The sequence below is a fragment of the Glycine max genome, chromosome 12 (assembly GCF_000004515.6).
Source record: "Glycine max cultivar Williams 82 chromosome 12, Glycine_max_v4.0, whole genome shotgun sequence".
NCBI lineage: Eukaryota > Viridiplantae > Streptophyta > Magnoliopsida > Fabales > Fabaceae > Glycine > Glycine max.
The window spans coordinates 33,692,035-33,707,394 of record NC_038248.2 but is presented as its reverse complement, the minus strand read 5'-3'; positions in this window follow the sequence as shown (position 1 = coordinate 33,707,394).

The following is a 15,360-nucleotide window of genomic DNA, read 5'->3' as shown; positions in this document are numbered from 1 at the left end:
AATTCTAACATTCTTCCACGTGAGCAAAATTAATTATGTTTCTTACTCTTCCACAATATCGCACCCTTAACCAACATAAAGATGTATCCAAAAGCCAATCTCCTATCATCAAGGCACCCACCAAGATTTGAATCCGTGCACCCCACAACCTCTAAGTTGTCAACTCTCCTATACACGAGCATATACTCCTTAGTCTCTTACAAGTACTTCATCACCTTCATAGCAACTATCTAGTGATCATTCATAGGGTTTGACTGGTATCTACCAAGAACGCCAACTATGAAAGCAATATTGGGTCTAGTGCATACCTGAGCATACATGAGGTTGCCTAGAGCACTCCCAAAAGATTTGTCGTTCATCTCCGCTCACTCAATCTCATTCTTAGGACATTGGTCCTTGTTGAATTTGTCACCTTTGACAACTGGAACATCTATAGGTTTACAATTTTGCATATTGAATCTCTCTAAGACTCTATCAATGTAAGAATTTTGAGATAACTTGAGTGTATGGCATGATCTATCTCTATGAATCTCAATCCCCAACACAAAAGAAGCCTCAACAAGATCCTTCATGTCAAAATATCTGTTAGCATATGCTTTGTCTCATGGAGCATGCCAAGGTCATTAGAAGCCAACAATATATCATCCACGTATAGCACAAGGAAGATAAATTTGCTACCATTGACCTTGACGTATATGCATTAATCAACCTTATTCTCCTCAAATCCCATGGAGTTCACCACTTCATCAAATTTTAGGTACCATTGTCTAAAAGCTTGTTTCAAGCCAAAAATCGACCTCTTTAGTTTACATACCAAGTCCTTATTACTACTAATAGAAAAACCTTCAGGTTGTTGCACGTATATTATCTCACTCAAATCACCATTCAGAAAAGCTATCTTCACATCCATTTGGTGCAACTCCAAATCGAAGTGAGCTACGAGGGCCATAATGATTCTAAAGGAATCATTTGTTGATACAAGTGAAAAAGTCTCTTTAAAGTTAACACTCTCCTTCTGCATAAAACCCTTTTCCACCAGTCTAGCCTTGAATATCTCAATGTTACCATTTAAGTCCTTCTTTTCTTGAAGACCCATTCACAATTGATTGCCTTAAAATTCTTAGGTAATTCAACTAGCTCCCATATGCCATTAACTGACATAGATTGCATCTCTTCATTCATTGCATGCTTCCACATTTCTGACTAAGGGCAAGAAACAACTTCATGATAGCTCTTTGGATCAACAATGTCTCCAATGTCATATGCATCCTCGCTAAGATAAACTTGAAAGTCATCACCAATAGCATGTCTCCTCTTTCTAATTGACCTCCCCAAAGGAAATTGTGGAATCTGCTCAATTAGTTTGTGCATTCTCATCCCCAATAGGAGGATCAAACATATCATTGGCTTGAGAACCAACTATATCTCTAGTCACAATTGTGGTCTCAACTATATGTAAAAGGTTGTTTTCAAGACTTCTCCCCATAAAAATTCTGGCAAGTTACATCTACTCATCATGCTTCTCATCATATCTTTAAGTGTTCTGTTATGCCTTTTGGCTACACCATTTTGTTCAGGACTCCCATGTATGGTGTATTGTGGAACTATTCCATAATCCTGCAAGTATAAGGCGAATAACCCCATATGTTGTCCAGTTACACCATATTTACCATAATACTTTCCACCACGGTCAAACCTCACAATCTTGATGACTTTCCCCAACTCCTTTTCAACTTCGTTTTTAAAAATTTTGAACTTTTCAAGTGTTTCAAATTTTTCTTTAATCAAGTAAAGATAACCATATTAGGAAAATCATAAAAAAATGTGATGAAAAAATTTGTTACCACCAGTTATAGAATTTAAGGGTCCACTAATGTCTATATGAATAATCTTTAAAAGATCTGAATTTCTAGTAGTGCTTTTATTGTTTTTTAGTAAACTTTCCCCTTATACAATCCACACAAGTAGCCAAGTCATCAAAAGCCAAGGAAGGTAGAATATATGTCTTTGTCAATCTCTAAACCCTTTCCCTTGAAATATAAGCTAAGTGCACGTGCCACATAAATGATTTTTCTTCAACTTTAGATTTATTAGAAACAAAATTCTCAACAACTAAAGATGAAGAAATATTGTCTGAATCCAAAGACAATTTATATAAACCATCAACAAAAAATCTATAACCAATAATTTGGGAGTTTAACATCAAATTTATTTTCCTATCACCAAAAGTAAAATTAAAACCAAGTTTGTCTAAACGAGAAACATAAATCAAATTTCTCCTAAAAGATGGTACATAACAGATATCCTTCAAAACCAATTCAAATCTAGAAGCTAAAACTAGGTTGATGTCTCCCACTTTCATAATGCAAACTTCAAGATCCTTTCCTACCCTTGTTTTCCCTCTTACTAGGCTCCCTAAAATTTATGAACCCCTCCTAATTTTTGCTTGCTCTCTAGCCATGCCTTGAAATTTCCACAATCAGATTTTTTATGCCCCTTCTCCTTACACCAGAAACACCAAATACCTTTCTTAAAGATAGCTGACCTAGGACCTCCTACATTGTGGTGCTGACCTTTACCTGAACCTTGATATGTATGAGATGCATTAGATTCATTATTTGTATTTTTCTAGTGTCCCTTGTAAAAAGTGGGTTTGCCATGGACTAATAACATGGCTATGCCACTCTTTTCTTTCTTGAGTTTTGCTTCCTCAACAACACACTTGGTAATAAGGTCATTCATAGTCCATTTCTCACCAATGGTATTGTGGGCAATTTTAATTTGTGTGAAATTAGTGGGTAGGCTATTTAAGACATGTTTAACTATGAATTTTTTAATTAAGGTCAATTTGGTGAGATTTAAGCTTGGTTTGGATGTGAACCATCTTCATAATGAATTCCCTTACACCCCTAGCATTATCATATCTTATGTTTGTTAATTGTTTCATTAGACATTTGGACTCAACGTCATTAGATACTTGGTACCTCTTTCCCAAAGCATTGAGGAACTCCTTAGCTATTGCTTTCTCTGGAAGACCACTCAAAAGATGTTCAGAGACAGTCTTCTTGATAGCAATCAAATTCAACCTATTAGACCTCTCCTACTTAGCCAAACATTTATTTTGTTCAGACATGCTCTCCAAATTGATCACAAACTTACTCTCACGTAAAGCTAAATCAAATTAGAAATTCCCCAAGAGAATTTTAGATCTTGCTTCCAATTGCAGTAATTTGATCCGTTCTAGATCTCAATGGAAACAAAACAGTTATTCATAGAAAAGTTCACTATTAAGTCAAAACAAGAATGCATTAGGACATATTACATGACAAGATATAGCTAAGAAAAGGAAACAAGCTATCAATGTGAAACCAATATAATAGTACATTCCCATTTGGACAAAATGCACAAACCAAGGTTACAAACTAGGCGAATACCATAGATGGATTAATCCATGAGCATACACAAAATTTAGAAAATTGTCCCCTTTGGGCAGACAAATCCCTCAACTCAGTGCATTCTCCAATAACTCCATTCATTCTTAACTCTCAACCTAAACATACAACAACTTCCCTTGGGCAAGCAATCGCATGCAAAGACCGAAAACATTCCTCAAATTACAAAAAAAAAAAATCATGAATCAATATAAGTGGTCCCACTTTGGCAGTAACAACTTATAGTAGCCCATGAAAAAAATTCTTGTACATTAATCAATTTTTTCTTGTCCAAAACCATGACCGGGCCAATAAACAAATGCATCAAAAAAGCATTCTTATTAGTCATAAATCAATTAAAGAGCATTCTCCACATGTTTTGAACTCAAATAGTAATAACCATAAATCAAGGCATTCTAGCATTTAAAATATAAGTAGACAAATATCAACAATATTCATAGCAGCGGAAATTAATAGGATGTAGAAGATATATATTTCAATTATTAACACTAGTTCATACTTAGAAAAGAAAACAAAAAATTAAGGCATTCAAGTAACATGAATATGTTTGGTTTAGTGAGTATATCATAGATTCGAACTCGCAAGTTGTTAGCCGCAAATTCATTATTAGTAATTCCCAATAAACCATGTTAGAACCCCACAAGCATCATGAAACAAATTGCACACAACAAGTTCAACATAAAAAAAAAACTCAATGTGCATTCAGTAACCAATAGAATAAACAATATTTATTAATGTACAACAACTAGCTTGAATTGAAAAAAGAAAAAATAACTTAATACCATAGTGTTTGAAAACACACAAAATAACAAATCCTTTTTTTGTTTGTTTATATTACATAATATAATATTATATTAATTGAAACAAAAGATTGCAAGGATAACAATTTAGTTAAAAAAATCTAGATTCCTCAATTGCAATTAACAATGAGTGCGCAATAATAATCAAAATCAAAAGAATGTAATAAATAACGATCAGGTTCTAAATCATATAAAATTTGGCTATGATGCCAAATGTAAGATAAACAAATCTACCACAAAAGAATTTATATGAGTTTAGAACATTGACATAACACTTACTTGTTGAAGACATGGTCAAGAAAATGAGAATGACCACGATCGACAGAAACCTAAAAGCTAAGCCTTCCTTTGCCTGATCACACTCTTCAATTCTAGAGTTTTCAATGGGGTAAACCCTAGAAAACAACTAATAATTGTAGAAGCAAAGCTTCATGGTGAATCAAAGGTGATTCAAAGGTGTTTTGATGATAACAATGATGATAACAAAAGATGATGACAAAAAGCTCAAAGATCAATCAAAGAACAACTCAAGTGAATCAAAGATCAATCAAAGAACAATTCAAGAGTTCAAGATAAGAATCAAGAAGAATTCAAGACTCAAGAAGAAAGTTTAGAGTCAAGAATCAAGATTCAAGGTTCAAGATCTCAAGAATCAAGATCAAGATTCAAGACTCAAGATTCAAGAATCAAGAGAAGGCTTAATCAAGATAAGTATGAAAAGTTTTTCTCAAAAATTGAGTAGCACATGATTTTTCTCAAAACATGTTTACCAAAGAGTTTTTACTCTCTGGTAATCGATTACCAGATTGCTGTAATCGATTACCAGTAGCAAAATTTTTTTGAAAAAGTTTTCAAATTGAATTTACAACGTTCCAATTAATTTCAAAAAGCTGTAATCGATTACAATGTTTTGGTAATCGATTACCAATGCCTTTGAATGTTGAAATTCAAATTCAAATGTGAAGAGTCATGTCCTTTCACATAAAAGCCTTGTGTAATCGATTACACTGATTTGGTAATCGATTACCAGTGTTTGTTTCTGAATAAATCAAAAGATATAACTCTTCAAAAGGTTTTTGACTTTTTCAAATTGGTTTTAAGTTTTTCTAAAATTTATAACTCTTCCTTGACCAGGCATGAAGAGTCTATAAAAGCAAGGCTTTGTTTTGCATTTCAATCATCTTGAACACTTATTCATACAATCCTTTACAAGCCTTGAATCTCTTTGAACTTCTTCTTCTTCTTTGTACCAAAAGCTTTCTAAAGTTTTCTGGTTTTCTAAACCTCGAAAACTTGTGCTATTCATTCTTTTCTTCTCTTCTCCCTTTGCCAAAATGAATTCGCCAAGGACTAACCGCCTGAATTCTTTTTATGTCTCTCTTCTCCCTTTTCCAAAAGAACAAAGGACTAACCGCCTGAATTCTTTTGTGTCTCCCTTCTCCCTTGTCAAAGAATTCAAAATGACACAGTCTGAGAATTCTTTTGATTCTTCCCTTTCCTTTATACAAAAGTGTTCAAAGGACTAACCGCCTAAGAATTCTTTTGTATCCCCATTCACAAAGTATCAAAGGTTTAACCGCCTGAGATCTTTGTCTTAACACATTGGAGGGTACATCCTTTGTGGTACAAGTAGAGGGTACATCTACTTGGGTTGTTGATTGAGAACAAGAGAGAGTACATCTCTTGTGGATCAGTTCTAGTGGAGGGTACATCCACTTGGTTCGAAGAGAACAAGGGAGGGTACATCCCTTGTGGATCTTAGCTTGTAAAAGGATTTTTACAAGGTTGAAAGAAATCTCAAGGACCGCAGGTCGCTTGGGGACTGGATGTAGGCACGGGTTGTTGCCGAACCAGTATAAAAACTCTTGTGTGTTTGTTTCCTTCTTCCCTACTCTTTTACTTTCCGCTGTGCATTTAATTTCCGCTTTTACTTTCTGTTAAGTTTCTCTTCTACTCCTCATTCTCTTAACAATTTAGTAAAAGTCTTAGAAGAGTAATTTTTTAATTAGTAAAGGTTTAGGAACAATTAATTCAACCCCCATTCTTAATTATTCTGAGGCCACTTGATCCAACAAGTGGTATCAGTGCAGGTATCTTGTTGAAAGTTTAACCACTTCAAGATTAATGGCCTCTTTAGATTCTTTGTCTTTCAAAAGTATTTTCAGGAACAAGTTATTCCAAGATCATGATGAAGACCAAGTCAACTTTTGTCTCATGACAAAATCTCATGATAACAACGAAGAAGAATCTGTAAGTAAGAAGTGGTACATAGACAGTGGATGTTCCAAGCATATGACGGGTGATGTATCCAAATTCACAACCATTTCTCCCAAGAAAAGTGAACACGTTACATGTGGCGACAACAACAAAGGCAAAATTATTGGAGTCGGTAAAATAGGTACGAGTTCTTCTACTCCTATTGAAAATGTGTTGCTTGTAGAAGGTTTGAAGCATAGCTTATTAAGTGTTAGTCATTTATGTGATAGAGGATATAAAGTATCTTTTGATTCTGAAAAATGTGTTATTAAGCATGAGCATGACAAAGATATTGAACATATAGGTTTTAGAGAAAATAATGTTTACATGATTGATCTAAAACAAAAATCTGAAAATGATAGATGCTTTTTAAGCAAAGATTGTGATCCATGGTTATGGCATAAGAGAATTGCTCATATTAACATGGATCATCTAAATAGATTAATTTCAGAAGATCTAGTTATTGGTTTGCCTAAATTAAAATTTGAAAAAGATAAGTTATGTGATGCATGCCAAAAAGGTAAACAAACAAAAGTATCTTTTAAATCTAAAAATATTGTTTCCACCACTCAACCATTACAATTATTACACATGGATTTGTTTGGACCATCTAGGGTCATGAGTTTTGGTGGAAGTTACTATGCATTATTAATTGTTGATGATTATTCTAGGTATACTTGGACTTTATTTCTTACTCATAAGAATGATGCATTTCATGCATTTAGAAGACTTGCCAAAGTCATTCAAAACAAAAAGAATCTCAAAATTATCCCCATCAGAAGTGATCATGGAGGTGAATTTGAAAACAATGATTTTGAAATGTTTTGTGATGAGTATGGCATAGAACACAACTTTTCTACACCTAGGACACCCCAACAAAATGGAGTAGTAGAAAGGAAAAATAGAGCCCTAGAAGAAATTGCTAGAACTCTTTTAAATGACACACCTCTTCCAAAATACTTTTGGGCAGAAGCGGTTAACACCACATGTTATATTATGAATAGAGCCTTAATCAGACCCATTCTTAAGAAAACCCCATATGAACTTTTTAACAATAGAAAACCAAACATTGCACATTTACATGTTTTTAGATGTAAATGTTTTGTTTTAAACAATGGTAAAGAAAGCCTAGGAAAGTTTGAAGCTAAGGCAGATGAGGGTATCTTCCTTGGTTATTCTTTACATAGTAAAGCATTTAGAATATACAACAAAATAACCATGACAATTGAGGAATCAATACATGTTACTTTTGATGAAACTAATATTACCTCCCCGAGAAAGGAGTTTGTTGATGATATTCCAGATACTTTGGAAGATACTCAAAATGAAGAAAGAAATCTGAAAAGAAAGAGAAATGATGAAAACAAGGATGATCAAAATGACACAGCACAAGAAAATGATAATTTTCCCAAAGAATGGAAAACTTCAAGAAATCATCCTCTTGACAACATCATCAGTGATATCTCAAAAGGGATAACAACTAGACACTGTCTTAAAGATTTATGCAATAATATGACATTTGTTTCATTAATAGAACCTAAAATTTTTAAGGAAGCTATTATAGATGATCATTGGATAGTAGCTATGCAAGAAGAATTAAATCAATTTGAAAGAAATGATGTATGGGAATTAGTATAAAAACCTTCAGATTATCCAATCATAGGAACTAAGTGGGTATTTAGAAATAAATTGGATGAAAATGGTATAGTAATTAGGAATAAAGCTGGACTTGTAGCAAAAGGATATAACCAAGAAGAAGGTATAGACTATGAAGAAACTTTTGCACCTGTAGCTAGATTAGAAGCCATTAGGATGTTATTAGCATATGCATCTATTATGAATTTTAAACTATATCAAATGGATGTCAAGAGTGCTTTCTTAAATGGTCTAATTCAGGAGGAGGTATATGTGGAACAACCTCCTGGGTTTGAAGACTCACAAAAACTAGACCATGTCTATAGATTAAAGAAGGCAATTTATGGCTTAAAACAAACACCTAGGGCTTGGTATGAAAGATTAAGTAAATTCCTATTAGAAAAGAATTTTACTAGAGGGAAAGTAGATACCACCTTATTCATAAAAAGGAAAGATAATGATATATTGTTGGTACAAATTTATGTTGATGATATAATTTTTGAATCTACTAATGAATCTTTGTGCAAGGAGTTTTCTATTGATATGCAAAGTGAGTTTGAGATGTCCATGATGGGTGAGTTAAATTACTTTCTTGGACCACAAATCAAACAAACAAATGGTGGGATCTTTGTCAATCAAGCAAAGTATTGCAAAGAACTCATTAAGAGGTTTGGAATGGAAAACTCAAAACACTTGGCTACTCCTATGAATACAAGTTGTTATCTTGACAAAGATGAATCCGGTCAACCTGTTGATCCAAAGCAATATAGAGGTATGATTGGATCTCTACTTTACTTATCTGCAAGTAGGTCAGATATTATGTTTAGTGTATGCACGTGTGCAAGATTTCAATCAGATCCAAAGTTTTCACATTTAATGGCAGTAAAAAGAATCATAAGATATCTATTAGGAACAGTTAGTTTAGGATTATGGTACCCTAAGAATTATTTATGCAATCTAGTAGGATACTCAGATTCGAATTTTGCTGGATAAAAAACAGATAGGAAGAGTACTAGTGGTACATGTCAATTTATAGGGTCTGCTCTTGTTTCTTGGAATAGCAAGAAACAAAATAGTGTAGCATTATCCACAGCAGAAGCGGAATATATTTATGCTGGTAGTTGTTGTGCATATATTTTGTGGATGAAGCAACAACTATCTGACTATGGAATAGTATTAGATCACATTCCCATAAAATGTGACAACACAAGTGCCATAAACATATCTAAAAATCCAGTTCTTCACTCTAGAACCAAGCATATAGAAATAAGGCATCATTTTATTAGAGATCATGTTCTAAAAGGTGATGTTGTGTTAAAATTTGTAGATACTAAAAATCAACTTGCAGACATCTTTACAAAACCACTGAGTAAAGATACCTTCTACAACATTAGAAGAGAACTAGGACTAATAGATGTTAGTGACTTATCAAAATAAATCTCTATTATTATAATATTTGAACAATTTACTATTTTCTTATTTGCATGGTATATGGTATTTGAACAATTTACTATTTCCTTATTTGCATGGTATGTTTGAACAAATATTGAGTATGTTGTTTGACTATATGGGTTTTATAGATAATCTATTTATGATTGTTGCTTCATGGTTTGGTTGTTAGTTTCTCAATGAATGTTGTATGGATGTTTAGTTATGTTTGATTATTTCAAATTTGTTACGCACTTTGGCTTTTTGTTGATGCCAAAGGGGGAGAGAAATGCCAAAAGGGGAGAGAAATGCCAAAAGGGGAGAGAAATGGGATTAAAATCAAGAACTCACATGAGTAATCAATTTAATTTTAAGATATGTACAAATTTAAAAACAAAGGGGGAGAATTTATGTGAGTGATCGACTAGGAAAAAGTGTGTGTGTGTTTCTTGATTTCAGAAGTTTTCATCATCAAAAAAGGGGAGATTGTAGAAGCAAAGCTTCATGGTGAATCAAAGGTGATTCAAAGGTGTTTTGATGATAACAATGATGATAACAAAAGATGATGACAAAAAGCTCAAAGATCAATCAAAGAACAACTCAAGTGAATCAAAGATCAATCAAAGAACAACTCAAGTGAATCAAGAACAATTTAAGTGTTCAAGATAAGAATCAAGAAGAATTCAAGACTCAAGAAGAAAGTTTAGAGTCAAGAATCAAGATTCAAGGTTCAACATCTCAAGAATCAAGATCAAGATTCAAGACTCAAGATTCAAGAATCAAGAGAAGGCTTAATCAAGATAAGTATGAAAATTTTTTCTCAAAAATTGAGTAGCACATGATTTTTCTCAAAACATGTTTACCAAAGAGTTTTTACTCTCTGGTAATCGATTACCAGATTGCTGTAATCGATTACCAGTAGCAAAATTGTTTTGAAAAAGTTTTCAAATTGAATTTACAACGTTCCAATTAATTTCAAAAAGCTGTAATCGATTACAATGTTTTGGTAATCGATTACCAATGCCTTTGAATGTTGAAATTCAAATTCAAATGTGAAGAGTCACGTCCTTTCACATAAAAGCCTTGTGTAATCGATTACACTGATTTGGTAATCGATTACCAGTGATTGTTTCTGAATAAATCAAAAGATGTAACTCTTCAAAAGGTTTTTGACTTTTTCAAATTGGTTTTAAGTTTTTCTAAAAGTTATAACTCTTCCTTGACCATGCATGAAGAGTCTATAAAAGCAAGGCTTTGTTTTGCATTTCAATAATCTTGAACACTTATTCATACAATCCTTTACAAGCCTTGAATCTCTTTGAACTTCTTCTTCTTCTTTGTACCAAAAGCTTTCTAAATTTTCTTGTTTTCTAAACCTTGAAAACTTGTGCTATTCATTCTTTTCTTCTCTTCTCCCTTTGCCAAAATGAATTCGCTAAGGACTAACCGCCTGAATTCTTTTTGTGTCTCTCTTCTCCCTTTTCCAAAAGAACAAAGGACTAACCGCCTAAATTCTTTTGTGTCTCCCTTCTCCCTTGTCAAAGAATTCAAAACGACAGAGTCTGAGAATTCTTTTGATTCTTCCCTTTCCCTTATACAAAAGTGTTCAAAGGACTAACCGCCTAAGAATTCTTTTGTATCCCCATTCACAAAGTATCAAAGGTTTAACCGCCTGAGATCTTTGTCTTAACACATTGGAGGGTACATCCTTTGTGGTACAAGTAGAGGGTACATCTACTTGGGTTGTTGATTGAGAACAAGAGAGAGTACATCTCTTGTGGATCAGTTCTAGTGGAGGGTACATCCACTAGGTTCAAAGAGAACAAGGGAGGGTACATCCCTATTGGATCTTTGCTTGTAAAAAGATTTTTACAAGGTTGAAAGAAATCTCAAGCATCGCAGGTCGCTTGGGAACTGGATGTAGGCGCGGGTTGTTGCCGAACCAGTATAAAAACTCTTGTGTGTTTGTTTGCTTCTTCCCTACTCTTTTACTTTCCGTTGTGCATTTAATTTCCGCTTTTACTTTCTGTTTAGTTTCTCTTCTACTCCTTATTCTCTTAATAATTTAGTAAAAGCCTTAGAAGAGTAATTTTTTAATTAGTAAAGGTTTAAGAATAATTAATTCAACCCCCCTTCTTAATTATTCTGAGGCCACTTGATCCAACAATAACATGACGACAAAGGGGACCTATCCTTGTTATTTATTAACCCTAGGCACCTCCCATTATGGGCCCGGTGGTTAGGCCCATACTATCTTCTCACATTGATCAGAATTAGCTGCCTAAAGCTCGTAAACAATTAATCACATTATTAGTGGATTTAAGTATCATCAAATGAATCATAATATTAGCCCATTTTTTGGCAAAACAAAATTTTACAATTAATTGTAGCCCACAAAAATATATGGGAAAATTCTAATAGGTACCTCTATAGTTATACTTGAATTTAAGTGTGAGGAAATTTCACTCACATGACTCTTGATATTCATGTTTCAGCTTACAATTTATAGAGTACAAAGCATAAGAGAGAGAAAGGGGGAAAAGACAGCCTAGCCTAGTCTATGTGGCAGCCTTGTCTAGTCTATGTCTGCTGACTTCTAAAACAAGAAAAAAATATTTAGTAATGATGCATACAAATCTAATTTAGAAATCCCAAAAGATATTCAACACTCCCCCTCAAGCTGGAGCATATAGATCATATGTACCAAGCTTGGAACAAATGGACTGAATCCTAGGTCCTCGCAATGACTTAGTCAAAATATTTGCTTGCTGATCATTAGAGCTAATGAACTCAGTGATAATTTCTTTGGACAATAGCTTCTCCCGAATGAAATGACAGTCAATTTCTATGTGTTTGGTTCTCTCATGAAAGACTGGATTTGAAGCAATATGGAGAGCGGCTTGATTATCACAATATAACTTCATCTGCCCAACTTCACAGAATCTCAATTCTTGAAGTAGTTGTTTGATCCACATAAGTTCACTTGTAGCCATGGCCATAGATCTATATTCAGCCTCTGCACTGGACTGGGCAACAACAGTTTGCTTCTTGCTCTTCCAAGAGATAGCATTCCCTCCAATGGAAACACAATATCCGAATGTGGATCTCTTATCCATAGGACAACCAGCCCAATCTGCATCACAATACCCAGATACTTGTGTATTACCTTTGTCTTCATAAAGTAATCCTTGTCCTGGAGCTCTCTTAATGTATCTAAGAATATGCATAACAACATTCCAATGATCAACACGAGGATTTTGCATAAATTGGCTCACCACTCCAACAGCAAAGGAAATATCAGGTCTTGTAATGGTGAAATAAATGAGTTTTCCCACAAGTCTTCTATATCTCTCGGGATTAGGACACATTTCACTCTGATCTGACAGGAGCTTCAAATTTGGATCCATAGGGCTATCAACAGGTCTACAATTCTGCATGCCTGTTTCCTCCAAAATGTCAAGGGCATACTTCCTCTGAGAGATCACAACACCATCTCCTGACTGAGCCACCTCAATACCAAGGAAGTACTTCAAATATCCCAGGTCTTTGGTCTGGAAATGACTGAATAAGTGCTCATTTAGCTGAACAATCTTAGTAGCATCATTCCCTGTAATCACTATATCATCAACGTATACTATCAAATAAACACATTTCCTAGGGGATGAATGACAATAAAAAACAGAATGATCAGCCTCACTTCGTTTCAACCCAAAAAGTTGAACAATATGACTGAATTTACCAAACCAAGCCCGAGGGGATTGCTTCAACCCATAGAGAGATCGACGCATGTCGCAACCTACCCTTCGGCGGGAGGCGACGCGTGACTCGCGGGATGCGTATTCCACGAAAGGAATACGCGCGGAGTCGCCACCAACGTTTATTTGAGGAAAACGTCGGAAAAACCGGAAAAGACGCGATCTACGAACTTTTTAGTGAAAGGTTCGGGAGTTGTATTTACGCACGGGGAAGGTATTAGCACCCCACACGTCCGTCCCAAGGGACGGCAGCCTTTAATCGAATGTGCAAACATGACTTTGATTTTTATGTTCCCTTTTATGTTCTTATATCCTTTATACCCTTTATATTTTTTTCGTTTTTGTGGTCGACAAGGGTGTTTCCCTTTGCTCCTACGTATTCCTCAATTTGGGATGAGAAAATCAGACCTACGTAGTTCTTTTGGAACAAAGTGTTTGGTTAAGTTGTTTTTGTCTTTTTTGCAAAATATGTTTTTATTTGAACAAAAGGTCATTTAAGGTGTTGGACCATTAAACGGTCTTTTGATTTTGAAAGGGGAGAAACGTTAAGGCGTTGGACCATTAACGACCTCTTGTTTTTGAAAGGAGAGAAACGTTAAGGCATTGGACCATTAACGATCTCTTGGGGTGGTCGACAAAAGCGGGGCTTTTGCTCCTACGTATCCTCAATGAGGAACTCAGACCTACGTAGTTCTTTCTTATCAAGTGATTCTTTTTATTTTAAGAGGTGATCATTTTAAGGCGTTGGACCTTAAAAATGATCCATTTTACTTAGTGAGAAATTGAAATGACAAACTTCAAAAGCCTATTTTTGTGGACGAGCTTGACTAGGCGAGTTGATTTTAGCCTTAGTTTCACCTTAGTTATTAATCAATTCGATTAAGAATGAGAAATCCCAAAGAGAAAACGTCCGATTGATTTTCCGCTTTATTTTACTAAAAGATGTTTTTTTGATTATTATATTATTTTTTACCTCTTTTTGATTTCCAACGTGGTTACGGCACGACCGAACGGTCGGAATTGATTTTAACCGAAGTTAATGGATAATACAATTCAAACGTTCGGTGGAAATTTATTTTATTTTTAAGTTAAGCGAGAAACGACTTAAGTAAAATGGCTTAAGCACGTCAACAGGGGGTATAAAAAGTAAACAAAATGAGAATAAAAACGCACGAAACACAATGTGGACCACTACGGGTACATAGAATGAATCGAAAAGCTTGGTTCGAGGTACTTACCCGTTGAAGATCGAAGAACGATGAAGAACGAATGAAGAACGTCGAAGAACGGTCGAAACCTTTGCGAGATTCCTCACGGAAAACGTTACGGAAACGTTTCGGAAGCGCCTCGGCTTAGATTTTCTTCACGGAAACAATTTTTCCAAGCAAATTTAAAAGAGAGAGAAGTGCCAAAGGGGCTGGACCATTTCCTTCTTCCCTTCCTCCCCTATTTATAGCAAAATAGGGGAGGTGGTTGCCGCCCAGCTCGCCCAGGCGAGCAGGGTTGCTTCCTCCAGAAGCAACCGCCTTCTGGAGGAATCTTCTGGAGGGCCCAAATGGGCCTGGGTGCTATTTGCACCCCCATTTTTACTAAGTACACCCCCCTCTGCTGTTTTTTGGTGATTCTTTTTTCGTAAAGTTACGGAAACTTACGAATTTCGTAACGATACTTGTTTTCTTTCCGTAATGTTATGGAACCTTGCGGATTACATAATCATCCCCTTTTTGACTTACGGAATGTTACGGAACCTCACTTAATTATGCAACGATGCTTCCGTTTGATTTCCGGTGTGTCACGGAAACTTACGGATTGTGCACCAATATTTTTTGTTTTTTTTTTCGGCATGTCCTGGAATTTCACAAATTGCCTAATGATGGGTGCCAAGCACCTCACGAGGACCAAAGAATGGTCGCACGTCATCGAGCAAAGGTCCCCGGACGAAATTAGGGTATGACAGTTGCCCCTCTTTACTTGTCTTTTATTGGAGATAAAAGAAAAGTAAAGATAAGACACTAATTTCGTCCCTCTCGATTG